We start from the raw sequence: 17,067 nt of genomic DNA, 5'->3' as shown, positions 1-17,067 counted from the left end.
GTGTACAACGCTACGTAGCTCTTATACATCTTCGATTCTCCTCCGAACACATTCTTCACGTAGAGGGGGCCGGCAAAGTCAACTCCTGTATTCGCAAAGGCAAAACTCTTCTCCACTCTAAACTCTGGTAAGTTCGGGGCAGCAGGGGGACTGAACGGTTTCCCCTGTAACTTTGAACACAACACACAATTTCGAAGCTGTCGCTTTACCACCTGTCTTCCTTTAGGTAGCCAATAACATGACCGGAGTTCAGTCAATGTATCCTTAATACCACGGTGCATCACTCTCTCGTGACACTCACGTACAATAAGCGAGGTCAGGTGACTCTTGGCAGGTAGCAGCGCTGGATGTTTCATTTCATACGGCAATGCAGAGTTCTCTAATCTCCCTTGACAACGGTAGACTCCCTTGGCATCAGCATATACTCCTAGGGAAACCTTCTGCTGGTCAAACTTGTTTCCTTCTGACATTGGTCTCTGCACCTCCTTTAGCCACAGCACTTCCGCATCTTCTAGTTCTTCGACTGAAATCAACTCATCTGCAGGCTGGGAATTTCTGATGTTCCTGACCTTTTCCTTTAATCTTGTGATGAATCTTCTGACATACACTGTAACCTGGAACAGTTTCTTACTGCTGCTAAATCGCTCCAATCCAAAGCACTCACTCAAACATGACTTTGACTCAGTTACGAGATTTGCAGTTGTGATCAAGGCTTCTTTCTTGCACTCAGATTCAATCGCATGAACCACATTCTGTTCAAGTGAACTTGTGTCAGGCTTTTGTGGCCACTGCTCTTTAGGTAATGTCAGGAAGTTCGGTCCACTCCACCATTCATCGCTAGCTGAAAGCTCGGAAGCATTCATTCCTCTCGAAGGCAAATCAGCAGGATTCGCATCAGTTGGGCAGTAGCTCCAGCTAGTGGGACCAACAAGGCTTCTTATCTCCACAACTCTATTCTGAACGAACTGTTTCCACTGTTTCTGTTCCCCTAGGATCCAATAGAGAACTGCCGTAGAATCCACCCAGCAATGAACTCTGTCTATCTTCACAACTTCTGAGAGAGCAGCAGCCACGTGACTTATCAACCTTGCTAGAATTAACGCGCCAAGTAACTCAAGTCTTGGAATCGTCTGACCACCAAGGGGTGCCACTCTGGTTTTCGAAGTAATCAGCACTGATCGTACATTGTTCCCTCGTTCAATTCTAAGGTACACGGCTGCTGCATACGCGTACGAGGACGTGTCGCTAAATCCATGAAGCTGCAGAGACGAGGGCAGTGACTCATCCTTACTAAAGTAGCACCTCGGAATTCTTACACTGCCAACGTTCTTTAACTCTGTGATCCACTTCTCATATCGCTGCTTCAGATCTAAACTAAGTTCCTCGTCCCAGTCTCCTTTAGTCTGACATATCTTCTGAAATAGCAGCTTCATCTCGATCAATACCGGTGATATCCAACCTAGAGGGTCGTAAACTTGTGCAGTCAACTTAAGCACTGTTCGTTTAGTCACAGGCAGGTTTTGTGACGACTTGATGATTTGACTCAGATCAATTATTAGCTCATCGCTGTCATGATCCCACGTGATTCCGAGGACCTTGTGCTCTCTTTCTTCATTGACTTCATGATCAGTTCCTAGTGTTGTGGTAGCGTAGGTCCTGTCATCTTCTTTCAACTTCTTCGGTTCAAGGTTAACTTCTTCTTCTCTGTAATCGGCGGACTTAATCTTATCAACAAGTTCTCTGGAATTGGACGACCACTTCCTCATATTAAATCCAGCCTCTAGCATCCTTAACTTCGTCTTCAAAAACAGCTTGTACGTTTCATTGACGGTCTGCCCTCCAGTAGTAAGGTCATCCACGTACAAGGCCTTCAAAATCTTCTTCACGAACTCAGGGTCACTAACTGCATATTTGTTTAGGTGGTACTTTAGGGTGGCGTTCAGCAGAAAAGGACTGGAGGATACTCCAAACACCAACCGGGTAAACCTCTTTACTTCTACCTTCGGCTCTTTAGCAAACGGATCTTGCACCCACAAAAATCGCAAAGCGTCTCGGTCAGCTGCATCAACTCCCACCATTAGGAAAGCCTTCTCGATGTCTCCAACAAGGGCAAACTTAAAACAACGGAATCTCATCATAATGTCCATCAGCAATGGGGACAAAGGCGGTCCAGGATAAACACAATCGTTCAGAGATGGGCCGTTCCTCTTTGAAGAAGCATCAAAGACTATGCGAAGTTTCGTGGTCTGTTTGTCTGATCGTACGACTTCGCGGTGAGGCAAATAGTGTACCTTTCCAGGGGGCTCTACACCGACATTCTCTATGATACCCTTAGACTCTTGGTCTCTAATAACACTGTCGTACTCGCTGAGGACCGCTGGGGTTTTTCTCAAACGTGTGATCAACGAGGCCAAACGAGAATAACTCAAGCTGTAATTGTCTGGTAAGGCAGGGTGCATGTTCTTCCACGGGAGTGACACTTCATAACGACCCTCCTTCATTTGAACCTTGTTTAGGAACTGTTTGTACACCTCGTCTTCACTTTCTGGCATCACTCCTAAAGCCTCAAGGTCCCAGAACTTCGATAGTTCCTGTTGTAAAGGGCAGTTCATTTTCACTTCTTCGGCATCTAATCTGAGCACGTGAGTACTGGTCAGATTAATAGAGGATTCAACCAATGGTGGCCGTGGTTCGTGAACGGGACCTGATAAGACCCACCCCAAATGTGACCTTATGGCGACTGGTCCACCACGTCTTCCTCTTTGCGTCTCTCCGGTCATGAACTGCCAATAGAAATCGCTTCCAATCAGAATATCAATCGCCATTTCAGCTCCACCCATCGAGCTGTCTGCTAACTCCAGCGAAGAGAGGTGGTCATATGAACTTTTCGCGAATTCGATCTTTTGTTGAGACAACGGGGCGCAAATACTAGGTACCGAGTAACCCTCCACATACAAGTTCAGTCCTCCACCTCCCAGTCTAGTAACACAAAACTGCACAACATCATATTGGCTCGGCTCTTCAGTGTCTCCACCAAACTTTTTAATCAACAGGTTTTCCGCTCTTAAACTGGGGAGGTCGAGAGCCTTTCTTAACCGACTTGAAATGTACGTTCTCTGGGAACCACTGTCGAAAATTAATCTTGCTTGCACTAGCTTCATACTTGTGGGATTTGAAACAATTGCCGTCGCGGTTTGTAGAAGAACAGAGTTCTTAGCATTCACGTAAAGGGTTGAGGTAGTTCCTGGATCTTGACTCGTGTTTCCTCGCTGCAAACTAGGGCTGGGTTGCGTGACATTTCCGTTTCCGGAGGGCGGTATCTGAAAGTTGGCTGAGCAAACACTAACATGATGCCTTCCACAACATTTAAAACATCTGTACTCTAATGGACATGAACTGGCGACGTGTCCCCTCTTAAGACACACAAAACATCGACCTTTCCTTTTGAGGATTTCTTTCCTTTTCACTGGATCAGTCACTGTAACGCAGTTAAACGACTTGTGACCTGGGTGGTTGCAAAAGAAACAACTCATTTTGAGCTGTTCGCTCAAATGCAGTGCAGCTGCTGTAATTGGCTCTGGTAACTTGTTTTGTTTGGACAATGGTTTTTCCACAACATTACTGGATCCTCCCACGAATCTGCTTTTCTCGCGCGCTTCCAATTCTTCTTTGAACGCGTCTAGCAGTTCATTTATGTCCCAGGTATCCGATTTCATCTTACGGCTTATAACAAGTCGAAACTCTTCGGGAATTTTCTCCATCATAACCGGGATCAAAAGGCTTCCATACATCTCAGATTTTATTCCCAGGGCTTGTAAACTGCGGACATTAATTTCAATCTTGTCGTAAACATCGCGCACACGCTTGATATCTGACGCCAAAGTCACTCGCGGGAGCTTCAACAACGAATCCATGTGCGAACTGATAATGACTTGTTTGTTTCCATACCTTTCGCGCAAGGGATCAACAGCGATTTTATAATTCTCTTTCGTTAAGGCAAGTCCAGTTATCGTCGCAGCAGCAGGGCCTTCCAGATACGAACGTAAATAGTTCAGCTTTTCGATGTCATTCAGCGATTCATTGCTGTGAATAGCGGCGTCAAAACTATCCCAAAACGATTGATACTCGGCGTGGTTTCCTCCAAATTTCTTGATCACCAATTTCGGCAGTTTCACGGTTTGTGCGATCTGTTTCGCATCCTTTTTCTTTGCACTCGATTTTTTCGACGAACTGACACTTGTAGCCGCGTACAGAGATCCACCTTCATCTTCGCTTTCGCTGCTTGAATGATCAGATCTGATCACAAGCTCGATGTTGACAATACGCTCCTGTATGTCTCCTTTCAGATCACTCGTTTCCTCGATCTCCTTGTCTATTTCGTCGTCTTCGACTTGATCCAAAATACTTGTATTAAGCTCGCTAAGTACACCAAGTTTATCGTTAAGGACATCGCGGAATGCCTTCAACTTTCCTTTCTTTAAAGCGTTGTAATCTTGAAGCAAGTCATCCACAGATTTCAAAGTCTTCAAAACATATGTTCGGTGGGCCGCGCGCTTTCTTCTTAATCTGGACAGATCTTCCATGATTATTCGCTCAACTTCACCCGGCTCGAACGGACCATGTAGATAATCGTATTCAAACCTTGTTCAATCATCAACCAATAAAATCTTCTTTAATAAATCGGTTCCAAAACAAGATCATACATTTACTCCGATCCGAAAAACTAGGTCCTATCTATCTGATCAATACCACGAGGTCTGTCTGTCAAATTCGAATCACGTGATAAAACTATTGTTCCGATTGCTACAGTGCCATTTTACGTCAGCTCAGTCGTTCTGATAGTTTTCGTTTTCGATTTCCCCTTTCGCTAGTCGATTTAATAGTTTCACCGTGTCGGTTGTAAAAAGAGGTACAGGATTTCATCTCTGCTTCTTTGACTGAAAATAACAAAGGCATTATTGGAGTAATTCTCAAAGCAAGTGGCCGATTTCACTGAGGGAATCAAAAGATCTAGCGCTGACGCTGCTGACGAACAAGTACCCGAGATCAAGAAGATCCGACGCGAGGAGACGAAGTCCTTTAAGAGAAAAGGAAACGAGATTCAGTACACATTCAATGCTAGGCTTCAGGATAGTCTAGTCGAAGTGAAATCCAACCAATCTAAATCTTCAAATGTTATTTCAGCCCTTTATGATACTGATCAAGTTTGACTTACACTTGTAGTCAAGTGAGTGAATGACACAATATGCTAACTGGTTCAAAAGCCTCTCGTCAATAAGGCGCTGATTTTCGGACTTGAGGACTTTATTGCTTTCCGTCAACAACTCTGAAAAATACAAGACAAGGTAGAGATTAATACTTTAGAAATTCAGAAAATACGCCAGCTCCCAAAACGTATTAAATCACTGCTCGGGCCATATTAGACCGCTGCCGCAAACTCCGACGGCGTGATTATTCGTCAGAATTTTGAGACCAGTGTACGAAATCCTACGCTGCCATCACTTAAATGAAGTATCCTTGGCAGAACGTTTGCCTAGTCTATTTATTTCTTAGAATTTTAAAAAACAAATTTCACGTGTTTGTGAAATTTTGCTTTGATCACTGTCAGGAATGAAAGAAAGGGTGAACTCGCGCTTTTTGGAAGTAGACCCTTTTCTCAAACTGTTGAAGGCAGACCTGACACTCGTGTGGTTTCAAAAACGTCTCCCGTAATTAAGGATTTCAAGAACCGATTTTGAGCAAATTCCTGGACTACCTCACTGAAGAGTGAGTTGAAAGAGGTCTTTGAATAGAGGACTAAAAACCTTAGCCTATAACGTTTAGCTGCGATTGTACACCTTGTACACATCTTCATTCTAGTCTAGGTAGTATCTCGACGCTCCACTCAATTTCAATTAAATTTCTTAACCACGGTTTCAAAACAGCAATTACTTTACTTACAATTCATACAGTTTTCGTTGTTTTAACGTTCATCTCTTGCGGCAGTGAAGGCCTAAAGTTACTCACCTATTTTCTCTTCCATATTTTCCAAAACACTTAACTGGCTCTCTAAAGCAAGGGCCTTTTCACAGGAGGCCCTGCTTTCGTCTTCCAGCTCCTACAAGGGTCAAATAATGAACTGAGTAACAGGTCAATTTGGTACTTCTTAATCACCTCGGCTGCTGAAGGGTGGGATCAGTTGATAGAGCATAGGTCTGCAAAGGGTCGACCTGCGACCAGAACAATACTCACTAGTTGGACCTCTTCAATGGAGGGAGAGGTCATATCAATACAGTGTAAAGCACCGTTAGACCAAGTTTTTTTACTCGTTATTAGCAACGTTTGTACACAACTACTCTGACATTAAAATAAAACATCATTTTTTTGCTATCTCTAATACGTTTCGTGCAGAAATAGCAGGGAAAACACCTCGAATAATCATGTTCCTTCTTAAAATGACTTGGTTGATTTATTAACCGTCAAAATTTTGAGCAAAAATTTACAGAATAATGCATGTAAATTTCACTCAATATGACAATTTATGAAAAAATTTTTATTTATAACCAGGTTTTACAACACTAAATTGTTTGTTATTGCAATTCACAACTCACCTTCAGAAAACTCTCCAGACTTCTCAGTCTTTCCTTCAAATTTACGTTCTCTTCGCGGAGAGAATTGCCTTTTTCTACCTAAAAGAGTAAAAATAACAGTTTAGTCAGTTTCCGTATAAATATAGAGAGGTGTGACCCTGGGTCCTCCTTGTAGGCATATTGGTCAAAAGAGCTCCGCGACATTCCCTGGTTCAAAGCTTCCTCTGAGGCTGGTATCACGTTAACTCTTTAAACCCGAAGATGAAAATTTTAAATCTCATTTGTTGCTCCTATTCATTCCCTATGGAAGAAGTGGGGAGAAGTTTTAAAAAGATATCAAACAAATTCATCTTGTGTTAACATGTCTTATATTCTCATGACCACTCTTTTTCACAAAGCATTGATATTACAAGGAGAACATTCATGGTGATCAGAGTTACAGTCATCAATTCATAAGTTTTTTAGACGTCTTTTAGTTGATGTGTACAGAGGTGTGAGTTCCGAACCAAGTCATGTTTGGAAGCTCTTTAATCCTTCGAAATAAGATGTGGAATGACATCATTACTTCAACCCTGTTTCCTCACACCAGTCTGTATAAGGAACAGTTTAACAGCTCTTCAATGAAATGAATTCAAACACATTGTATTGCAGGCAAGCTTCTTACCGTTAAAGTTAAATATTCGATCTTTTCAAACAGTTCAACTCGATTGTCTCGAGACATGTTCATGTTCTAAACATTGGAGAAATGAAAAAAACAAAAAAAACAAAACAGAAGACAAAATGAGCCTGCACCTTTTAAATTGTAGAACCAGACAAGCGTTCCCTATTTATTGCAACAAAAAATAGTCACTTCTTCTTGTCTAGTAAATTCACACAGTAATCTACTGAGTTCTTCTCTTGGTTGCTTACTTGTTGTTGCAGCCTGTCTAATTTCCTTGTGCTTGAAACAAGCCGTTTTTCCATCTCGCTTAGAGTTTCATTCTGTTTATCTCTGAAATAAAATTAATGAAAAAAGACATTTAAAATTAATGTTACCTTGTGTAAGGACATAAGTACTACCTCAATTGTCTGGAATGCCTGATCTTTTCACCAACAGCCCTAGGCTGATTGGCAAAAAATAAAGAAAATGTCTGTTTGTGCGACCGATTGTCTTATCAGCAGCCCGGCTGCTGATCAATTGACAAACTGATGACCAGTTGTCTGGCTGATCAACTTTCTGACCAACTTACCAACCGTCAGACTGACTTTCATCAAACTACACTTTAACTATGTTAGTGGTTGAGAGACATGGGAACTAATTAGTCAGAAATTAATATTCTGACGGTACGGTTTAGGGAGGTGCGCTGGTGTTCCTGGGAAAGTATCAGACTATTTATGATTTTGGCGCAGGATTTGTGCCATTTTACGTCAGCTCTGTCGTTCTGATAGTTTTTGTTTTCGATTTCCCCTTTCCCTAGTCGATTTAATAGTTTCACCGTGTCGGTTGTAAAAAGAGGTACAGGATTTCATCTCTGCTTCTTTGACTGAAAATAACAAAGGCATTATTGGAGTAATTCTCAAAGCAAGTGGCCGATTTCACTGAGGGAATCAAAAGATCTAGCGCTGACGCTGATGACGAACAAGTACCCGAGATCAAGAAGATCCGACGCGAGGAGACGAAGTCCTTTAAGAGAAAAGGAAACGAGATTCAGTACACATTCAATGCTAGGCTTCAGGATAGTCTAGTCGAAGTGAAATCCAACCAATCTAAATCTTCAAATGTTATTTCAGCCCTTTATGATACTGATCAAGTTTGACTTACACTTGTAGTCAAGTGAGTGAACGACACAATATGCTAACTGGTTCAAAAGCCTCTCGTCAATAAGACGCTGATTTTCGGACTTGAGGACTTTATTGCTTTCCGTCAACAACTCTGAAAAATACAAGACAAGGTAGAGATTAATACTTTAGAAATTCAGATTATACGCCAGCTCCCAAAACGTATTAAATCACTGCTCGGGCCATATTAGACCGCTGCCGCAAACTCCGACGGCGTGATTATTCGTCAGAATTTTGAGACCAGTGTACGAAATCCTACGCTGCCATCTCTTAAATGAAGTATCCTTGGCAGAACGTTTGCCTAGTCTATTTATTTCTTAGAATTTTAAAAAACAAATTTCACGTGTTTGTGAAATTTTGCTTTGATCACTGTCAGGAATGAAAGAAAGGGTGAACTCGCGCTTTTTGGAAGTAGACCCTTTTCTCAAACTGTTGAAGGCAGACCTGACACTCGTGTGGTTTCAAAAACGTCTCCCGTAATTAAGGATTTCAAGAACCGATTTTGAGCAAATTCCTGGACTACCTCACTGAAGAGTGAGTTGAAAGAGGTCTTTGAATAGAGGACTAAAAACCTTAGCCTATAACGTTTAGCTGCGATTGTACACCTTGTACACATCTTCATTCTAGTCTAGGTAGTATCTCGACGCTCCACTCAATTTCAATTAAATTTCTTAACCACGGTTTCAAAACAGCAATTACTTTACTTACAATTCATACAGTTTTCGTTGTTTTAACGTTCATCTCTTGCGGCAGTGAAGGCCTAAAGTTACTCACCTATTTTCTCTTCCATATTTTCCAAAACACTTAACTGGCTCTCTAAAGCAAGGGCCTTTTCACAGGAGGCCCTGCTTTCGTCTTCCAGCTCCTACAAGGGTCAAATAATGAACTGAGTAACAGGTCAATTTGGTACTTCTTAATCACCTCGGCTGCTGAAGGGTGGGATCAGTTGATAGAGCATAGGTCTGCAAAGGGTCGACCTGCGACCAGAACAATACTCACTAGTTGGACCTCTTCAATGGAGGGAGAGGTCATATCAATACAGTGTAAAGCACCGTTAGACCAAGTTTTTTTACTCGTTATTAGCAACGTTTGTACACAACTACTCTGACATTAAAATAAAACATCATTTTTTTGCTATCTCTAATACGTTTCGTGCAGAAATAGCAGGGAAAACACCTCGAATAATCATGTTCCTTCTTAAAATGACTTGGTTGATTTATTAACCGTCAAAATTTTGAGCAAAAATTTACAGAATAATGCATGTAAATTTCACTCAATATGACAATTTATCAAAAAATTTTTATTTATAACCAGGTTTTACAACACTAAATTGTTTGTTATTGCAATTCACAACTCACCTTCAGAAAACTCTCCAGACTTCTCAGTCTTTCCTTCAAATTTACGTTCTCTTCGCGGAGAGAATTGCCTTTTTCTACCTAAAAGAGTAAAAATAACAGTTTAGTCAGTTTCCGTATAAATATAGAGAGGTGTGACCCTGGGTCCTCCTTGTAGGCATATTGGTCAAAAGAGCTCCGCGACATTCCCTGGTTCAAAGCTTCCTCTGAGGCTGGTATCACGTTAACTCTTTAAACCCGAAGATGAAAATTTTAAATCTCATTTGTTGCTCCTATTCATTCCCTATGGAAGAAGTGGGGAGAAGTTTTAAAAAGATATCAAACAAATTCATCTTGTGTTAACATGTCTTATATTCTCATGACCACTCTTTTTCACAAAGCATTGATATTACAAGGAGAACATTCATGGTGATCAGAGTTACAGTCATCAATTCATAAGTTTTTTAGACGTCTTTTAGTTGATGTGTACAGAGGTGTGAGTTCCGAACCAAGTCATGTTTGGAAGCTCTTTAATCCTTCGAAATAAGATGTGGAATGACATCATTACTTCAACCCTGTTTCCTCACACCAGTCTGTATAAGGAACAGTTTAACAGCTCTTCAATGAAATGAATTCAAACACATTGTATTGCAGGCAAGCTTCTTACCGTTAACGTTAAATATTCGATCTTTTCAAACAGTTCAACTCGATTGTCTCGAGACTTGTTCATGTTCTAAACATTGGAGAAATGGAAAAAACAAAAAAAAACAAAACAGAAGACAAAATGAGCCTGCACCTTTTAAATTGAAGAACCAGACAAGCGTTCCCTATTTATTGCAACAAAAAATAGTCACTTCTTCTTGTCTAGTAAATTCACACAGTAATCTACTGAGTTCTTCTCTTGGTTGCTTACTTGTTGTTGCAGCCTGTCTAATTTCCTTGTGCTTGAAACAAGCCGTTTTTCCATCTCGCTTAGAGTTTCATTCTGTTTATCTCTGAAATAAAATTAATGAAAAAAGACATTTAAAATTAATGTTACCTTGTGTAAGGACATAAGTACTACCTCAATTGTCTGGAATGCCTGATCTTTTCACCAACAGCCCTAGGCTGATTGGCAAAAAATAAAGAAAATGTCTGTTTGTGCGACCGATTGTCTTATCAGCAGCCCGGCTGCTGATCAATTGACAAACTGATGACCAGTTGTCTGGCTGATCAACTTTCTGACCAACTTACCAACCGTCAGACTGACTTTCATCAAACTACACTTTAACTATGTTAGTGGTTGAGAGACATGGGAACTAATTAGTCAGAAATTAATATTCTGACGGTACGGTTTAGGGAGGTGCGCTGGTGTTCCTGGGAAAGTATCAGACTATTTATGATTTTGGCGCAGGATTTGTGCCATTTTACGTCAGCTCTTTCGTTCTGATAGTTTTCGTTTTCGATTTCCCCTTTCGCTAGTCGATTTAATAGTTTCACCGTGTCGGTTGTAAAAAGAGGTACAGGATTTCATCTCTGCTTCTTTGACTGAAAATAACAAAGGCATTATTGGAGTAATTCTCAAAGCAAGTGGCCGATTTCACTGAGGGAATCAAAAGATCTAGCGCTGACGCTGCTGACGAACAAGTACCCGAGATCAAGAAGATCCGACGCGAGGAGACGAAGTCCTTTAAGAGAAAAGGAAACGAGATTCAGTACACATTCAATGCTAGGCTTCAGGATAGTCTAGTCGAAGTGAAATCCAACCAATCTAAATCTTCAAATGTTATTTCAGCCCTTTATGATACTGATCAAGTTTGACTTACACTTGTAGTCAAGTGAGTGAATGACACAATATGCTAACTGGTTCAAAAGCCTCTCGTCAATAAGGCGCTGATTTTCGGACTTGAGGACTTTATTGCTTTCCGTCAACAACTCTGAAAAATACAAGACAAGGTAGAGATTAATACTTTAGAAATTCAGAAAATACGCCAGCTCCCAAAACGTATTAAATCACTGCTCGGGCCATATTAGACCGCTGCCGCAAACTCCGACGGCGTGATTATTCGTCAGAATTTTGAGACCAGTGTACGAAATCCTACGCTGCCATCACTTAAATGAAGTATCCTTGGCAGAACGTTTGCCTAGTCTATTTATTTCTTAGAATTTTAAAAAACAAATTTCACGTGTTTGTGAAATTTTGCTTTGATCACTGTCAGGAATGAAAGAAAGGGTGAACTCGCGCTTTTTGGAAGTAGACCCTTTTCTCAAACTGTTGAAGGCAGACCTGACACTCGTGTGGTTTCAAAAACGTCTCCCGTAATTAAGGATTTCAAGAACCGATTTTGAGCAAATTCCTGGACTACCTCACTGAAGAGTGAGTTGAAAGAGGTCTTTGAATAGAGGACTAAAAACCTTAGCCTATAACGTTTAGCTGCGATTGTACACCTTGTACACATCTTCATTCTAGTCTAGGTAGTATCTCGACGCTCCACTCAATTCCAATTAAATTTCTTAACCACGGTTTCAAAACAGCAATTACTTTACTTACAATTCATACAGTTTTCGTTGTTTTAACGTTCATCTCTTGCGGCAGTGAAGGCCTAAAGTTACTCACCTATTTTCTCTTCCATATTTTCCAAAACACTTAACTGGCTCTCTAAAGCAAGGGCCTTTTCACAGGAGGCCCTGCTTTCGTCTTCCAGCTCCTACAAGGGTCAAATAATGAACTGAGTAACAGGTCAATTTGGTACTTCTTAATCACCTCGGCTGCTGAAGGGTGGGATCAGTTGATAGAGCATAGGTCTGCAAAGGGTCGACCTGCGACCAGAACAATACTCACTAGTTGGACCTCTTCAATGGAGGGAGAGGTCATATCAATACAGTGTAAAGCACCGTTAGACCAAGTTTTTTTACTCGTTATTAGCAACGTTTGTACACAACTACTCTGACATTAAAATAAAACATCATTTTTTTGCTATCTCTGATACGTTTCGTGCAGAAATAGCAGGGAAAACACCTCGAATAATCATGTTCCTTCTTAAAATGACTTGGTTGATTTATTAACCGTCAAAATTATGAGCAAAAATTTACAGCATTGTCACCAACATTGGGGAATAATGCATGTAAATTTCACTCAATATGACAATTTATCAAAAATTTTTTATTTATAACCAGGTTTTACAACACTAAATTGTTTGTTATTGCAATTCACAACTCACCTTCAGAAAACTCTCCAGACTTCTCAGTCTTTCCTTCAAATTTACGTTCTCTTCGCGGAGAGAATTGCCTTTTTCTACCTAAAAGAGTAAAAATAACAGTTTAGTCAGTTTCCGTATAAATATAGAGAGGTGTGACCCTGGGTCCTCCTTGTAGGCATATTGGTCAAAAGAGCTCCGCGACATTCCCTGGTTCAAAGCTTCCTCTGAGGCTGGTATCACGTTAACTCTTTAAACCCGAAGATGAAAATTTTAAATCTCATTTGTTGCTCCTATTCATTCCCTATGGAAGAAGTGGGGAGAAGTTTTAAAGAGATATCAAACAAATTCATCTTGTGTTAACATGTCTTATATTCTCATGACCACTCTTTTTCACAAAGCATTGATATTACAAGGAGAACATTCATGGTGATCAGAGTTACAGTCATCAATTCATAAGTTTTTTAGACGTCTTTTAGTTGATGTGTACAGAGGTGTGAGTTCCGAACCAAGTCATGTTTGGAAGCTCTTTAATCCTTCGAAATAAGATGTGGAATGACATCATTACTTCAACCCTGTTTCCTCACACCAGTCTGTATAAGGAACAGTTTAACAGCTCTTCAATGAAATGAATTCAAACACATTGTATTGCAGGCAAGCTTCTTACCGTTAACGTTAAATATTCGATCTTTTCAAACAGTTCAACTCGATTGTCTCGAGACATGTTCATGTTCTAAACATTGGAGAAATGAAAAAAACAAAAAAAAACAAAACAGAAGACAAAATGAGCCTGCACCTTTTAAATTGAAGAACCAGACAAGCGTTCCCTATTTATTGCAACAAAAAATAGTCACTTCTTCTTGTCTAGTAAATTCACACAGTAATCTACTGAGTTCTTCTCTTGGTTGCTTACTTGTTGTTGCAGCCTGTCTAATTTCCTTGTGCTTGAAACAAGCCGTTTTTCCATCTCGCTTAGAGTTTCATTCTGTTTATCTCTGAAATAAAATTAATGAAAAAAGACATTTAAAATTAATGTTACCTTGTGTAAGGACATAAGTACTACCTCAATTGTCTGGAATGCCTGATCTTTTCACCAACAGCCCTAGGCTGATTGGCAAAAAATAAAGAAAATGTCTGTTTGTGCGACCGATTGTCTTATCAGCAGCCCGGCTGCTGATCAATTGACAAACTGATGACCAGTTGTCTGGCTGATCAACTTTCTGACCAACTTACCAACCGTCAGACTGACTTTCATCAAACTACACTTTAACTATGTTAGTGGTTGAGAGACATGGGAACTAATTAGTCAGAAATTAATATTCTGACGGTACGGTTTAGGGAGGTGCGCTGGTGTTCCTGGGAAAGTATCAGACTATTTATGATTTTGGCGCAGGATTTGTGCCATTTTACGTCAGCTCTTTCGTTCTGATAGTTTTCGTTTTCGATTTCCCCTTTCGCTAGTCGATTTAATAGTTTCACCGTGTCGGTTGTAAAAAGAGGTACAGGATTTCATCTCTGCTTCTTTGACTGAAAATAACAAAGGCATTATTGGAGTAATTCTCAAAGCAAGTGGCCGATTTCACTGAGGGAATCAAAAGATCTAGCGCTGACGCTGCTGACGAACAAGTACCCGAGATCAAGAAGATCCGACGCGAGGAGACGAAGTCCTTTAAGAGAAAAGGAAACGAGATTCAGTACACATTCAATGCTAGGCTTCAGGATAGTCTAGTCGAAGTGAAATCCAACCAATCTAAATCTTCAAATGTTATTTCAGCCCTTTATGATACTGATCAAGTTTGACTTACACTTGTAGTCAAGTGAGTGAATGACACAATATGCTAACTGGTTCAAAAGCCTCTCGTCAATAAGGCGCTGATTTTCGGACTTGAGGACTTTATTGCTTTCCGTCAACAACTCTGAAAAATACAAGACAAGGTAGAGATTAATACTTTAGAAATTCAGAAAATACGCCAGCTCCCAAAACGTATTAAATCACTGCTCGGGCCATATTAGACCGCTGCCGCAAACTCCGACGGCGTGATTATTCGTCAGAATTTTGAGACCAGTGTACGAAATCCTACCCTGCCATCACTTAAATGAAGTATCCTTGGCAGAACGTTTGCCTAGTCTATTTATTTCTTAGAATTTTAAAAAACAAATTTCACGTGTTTGTGAAATTTTGCTTTGATCACTGTCAGGAATGAAAGAAAGGGTGAACTCGCGCTTTTTGGAAGTAGACCCTTTTCTCAAACTGTTGAAGGCAGACCTGACACTCGTGTGGTTTCAAAAACGTCTCCCGTAATTAAGGATTTCAAGAACCGATTTTGAGCAAATTCCTGGACTACCTCACTGAAGAGTGAGTTGAAAGAGGTCTTTGAATAGAGGACTAAAAACCTTAGCCTATAACGTTTAGCTGCGATTGTACACCTTGTACACATCTTCATTCTAGTCTAGGTAGTATCTCGACGCTCCACTCAATTCCAATTAAATTTCTTAACCACGGTTTCAAAACAGCAATTACTTTACTTACAATTCATACAGTTTTCGTTGTTTTAACGTTCATCTCTTGCGGCAGTGAAGGCCTAAAGTTACTCACCTATTTTCTCTTCCATATTTTCCAAAACACTTAACTGGCTCTCTAAAGCAAGGGCCTTTTCACAGGAGGCCCTGCTTTCGTCTTCCAGCTCCTACAAGGGTCAAATAATGAACTGAGTAACAGGTCAATTTGGTACTTCTTAATCACCTCGGCTGCTGAAGGGTGGGATCAGTTGATAGAGCATAGGTCTGCAAAGGGTCGACCTGCGACCAGAACAATACTCACTAGTTGGACCTCTTCAATGGAGGGAGAGGTCATATCAATACAGTGTAAAGCACCGTTAGACCAAGTTTTTTTACTCGTTATTAGCAACGTTTGTACACAACTACTCTGACATTAAAATAAAACATCATTTTTTTGCTATCTCTGATACGTTTCGTGCAGAAATAGCAGGGAAAACACCTCGAATAATCATGTTCCTTCTTAAAATGACTTGGTTGATTTATTAACCGTCAAAATTATGAGCAAAAATTTACAGCATTGTCACCAACATTGGGGAATAATGCATGTAAATTTCACTCAATATGACAATTTATCAAAAATTTTTTATTTATAACCAGGTTTTACAACACTAAATTGTTTGTTATTGCAATTCACAACTCACCTTCAGAAAACTCTCCAGACTTCTCAGTCTTTCCTTCAAATTTACGTTCTCTTCGCGGAGAGAATTGCCTTTTTCTACCTAAAAGAGTAAAAATAACAGTTTAGTCAGTTTCCGTATAAATATAGAGAGGTGTGACCCTGGGTCCTCCTTGTAGGCATATTGGTCAAAAGAGCTCCGCGACATTCCCTGGTTCAAAGCTTCCTCTGAGGCTGGTATCACGTTAACTCTTTAAACCCGAAGATCAAAATTTTAAATCTCATTTGTTGCTCCTATTCATTCCCTATGGAAGAAGTGGGGAGAAGTTTTAAAGAGATATCAAACAAATTCATCTTGTGTTAACATGTCTTATATTCTCATGACCACTCTTTTTCACAAAGCATTGATATTACAAGGAGAACATTCATGGTGATCAGAGTTACAGTCATCAATTCATAAGTTTTTTAGACGTCCTTTAGTTGATGTGTACAGAGGTGTGAGTTCCGAACCAAGTCATGTTTGGAAGCTCTTTAATCCTTCGAAATAAGATGTGGAATGACATCATTACTTCAACCCTGTTTCCTCACACCAGTCTGTATAAGGAACAGTTTAACAGCTCTTCAATGAAATGAATTCAAACACATTGTATTGCAGGCAAGCTTCTTACCGTTAACGTTAAATATTCGATCTTTTCAAACAGTTCAACTCGATTGTCTCGAGACATGTTCATGTTCTAAACATTGGAGAAATGAAAAAAACAAAAAAAAACAAAACAGAAGACAAAATGAGCCTGCACCTTTTAAATTGAAGAACCAGACAAGCGTTCCCTATTTATTGCAACAAAAAATAGTCACTTCTTCTTGTCTAGTAAATTCACACAGTAATCTACTGAGTTCTTCTCTTGGTTGCTTACTTGTTGTTGCAGCCTGTCTAATTTCCTTGTGCTTGAAACAAGCCGTTTTTCCATCTCGCTTAGAGTTTCATTCTGTTTATC

This window comes from Porites lutea, chromosome 10 (assembly GCF_958299795.1).
Source record: "Porites lutea chromosome 10, jaPorLute2.1, whole genome shotgun sequence".
In the NCBI taxonomy this organism is placed as follows: domain Eukaryota; kingdom Metazoa; phylum Cnidaria; class Anthozoa; order Scleractinia; family Poritidae; genus Porites; species Porites lutea.
This window is presented reverse-complemented; position numbering follows the sequence as displayed.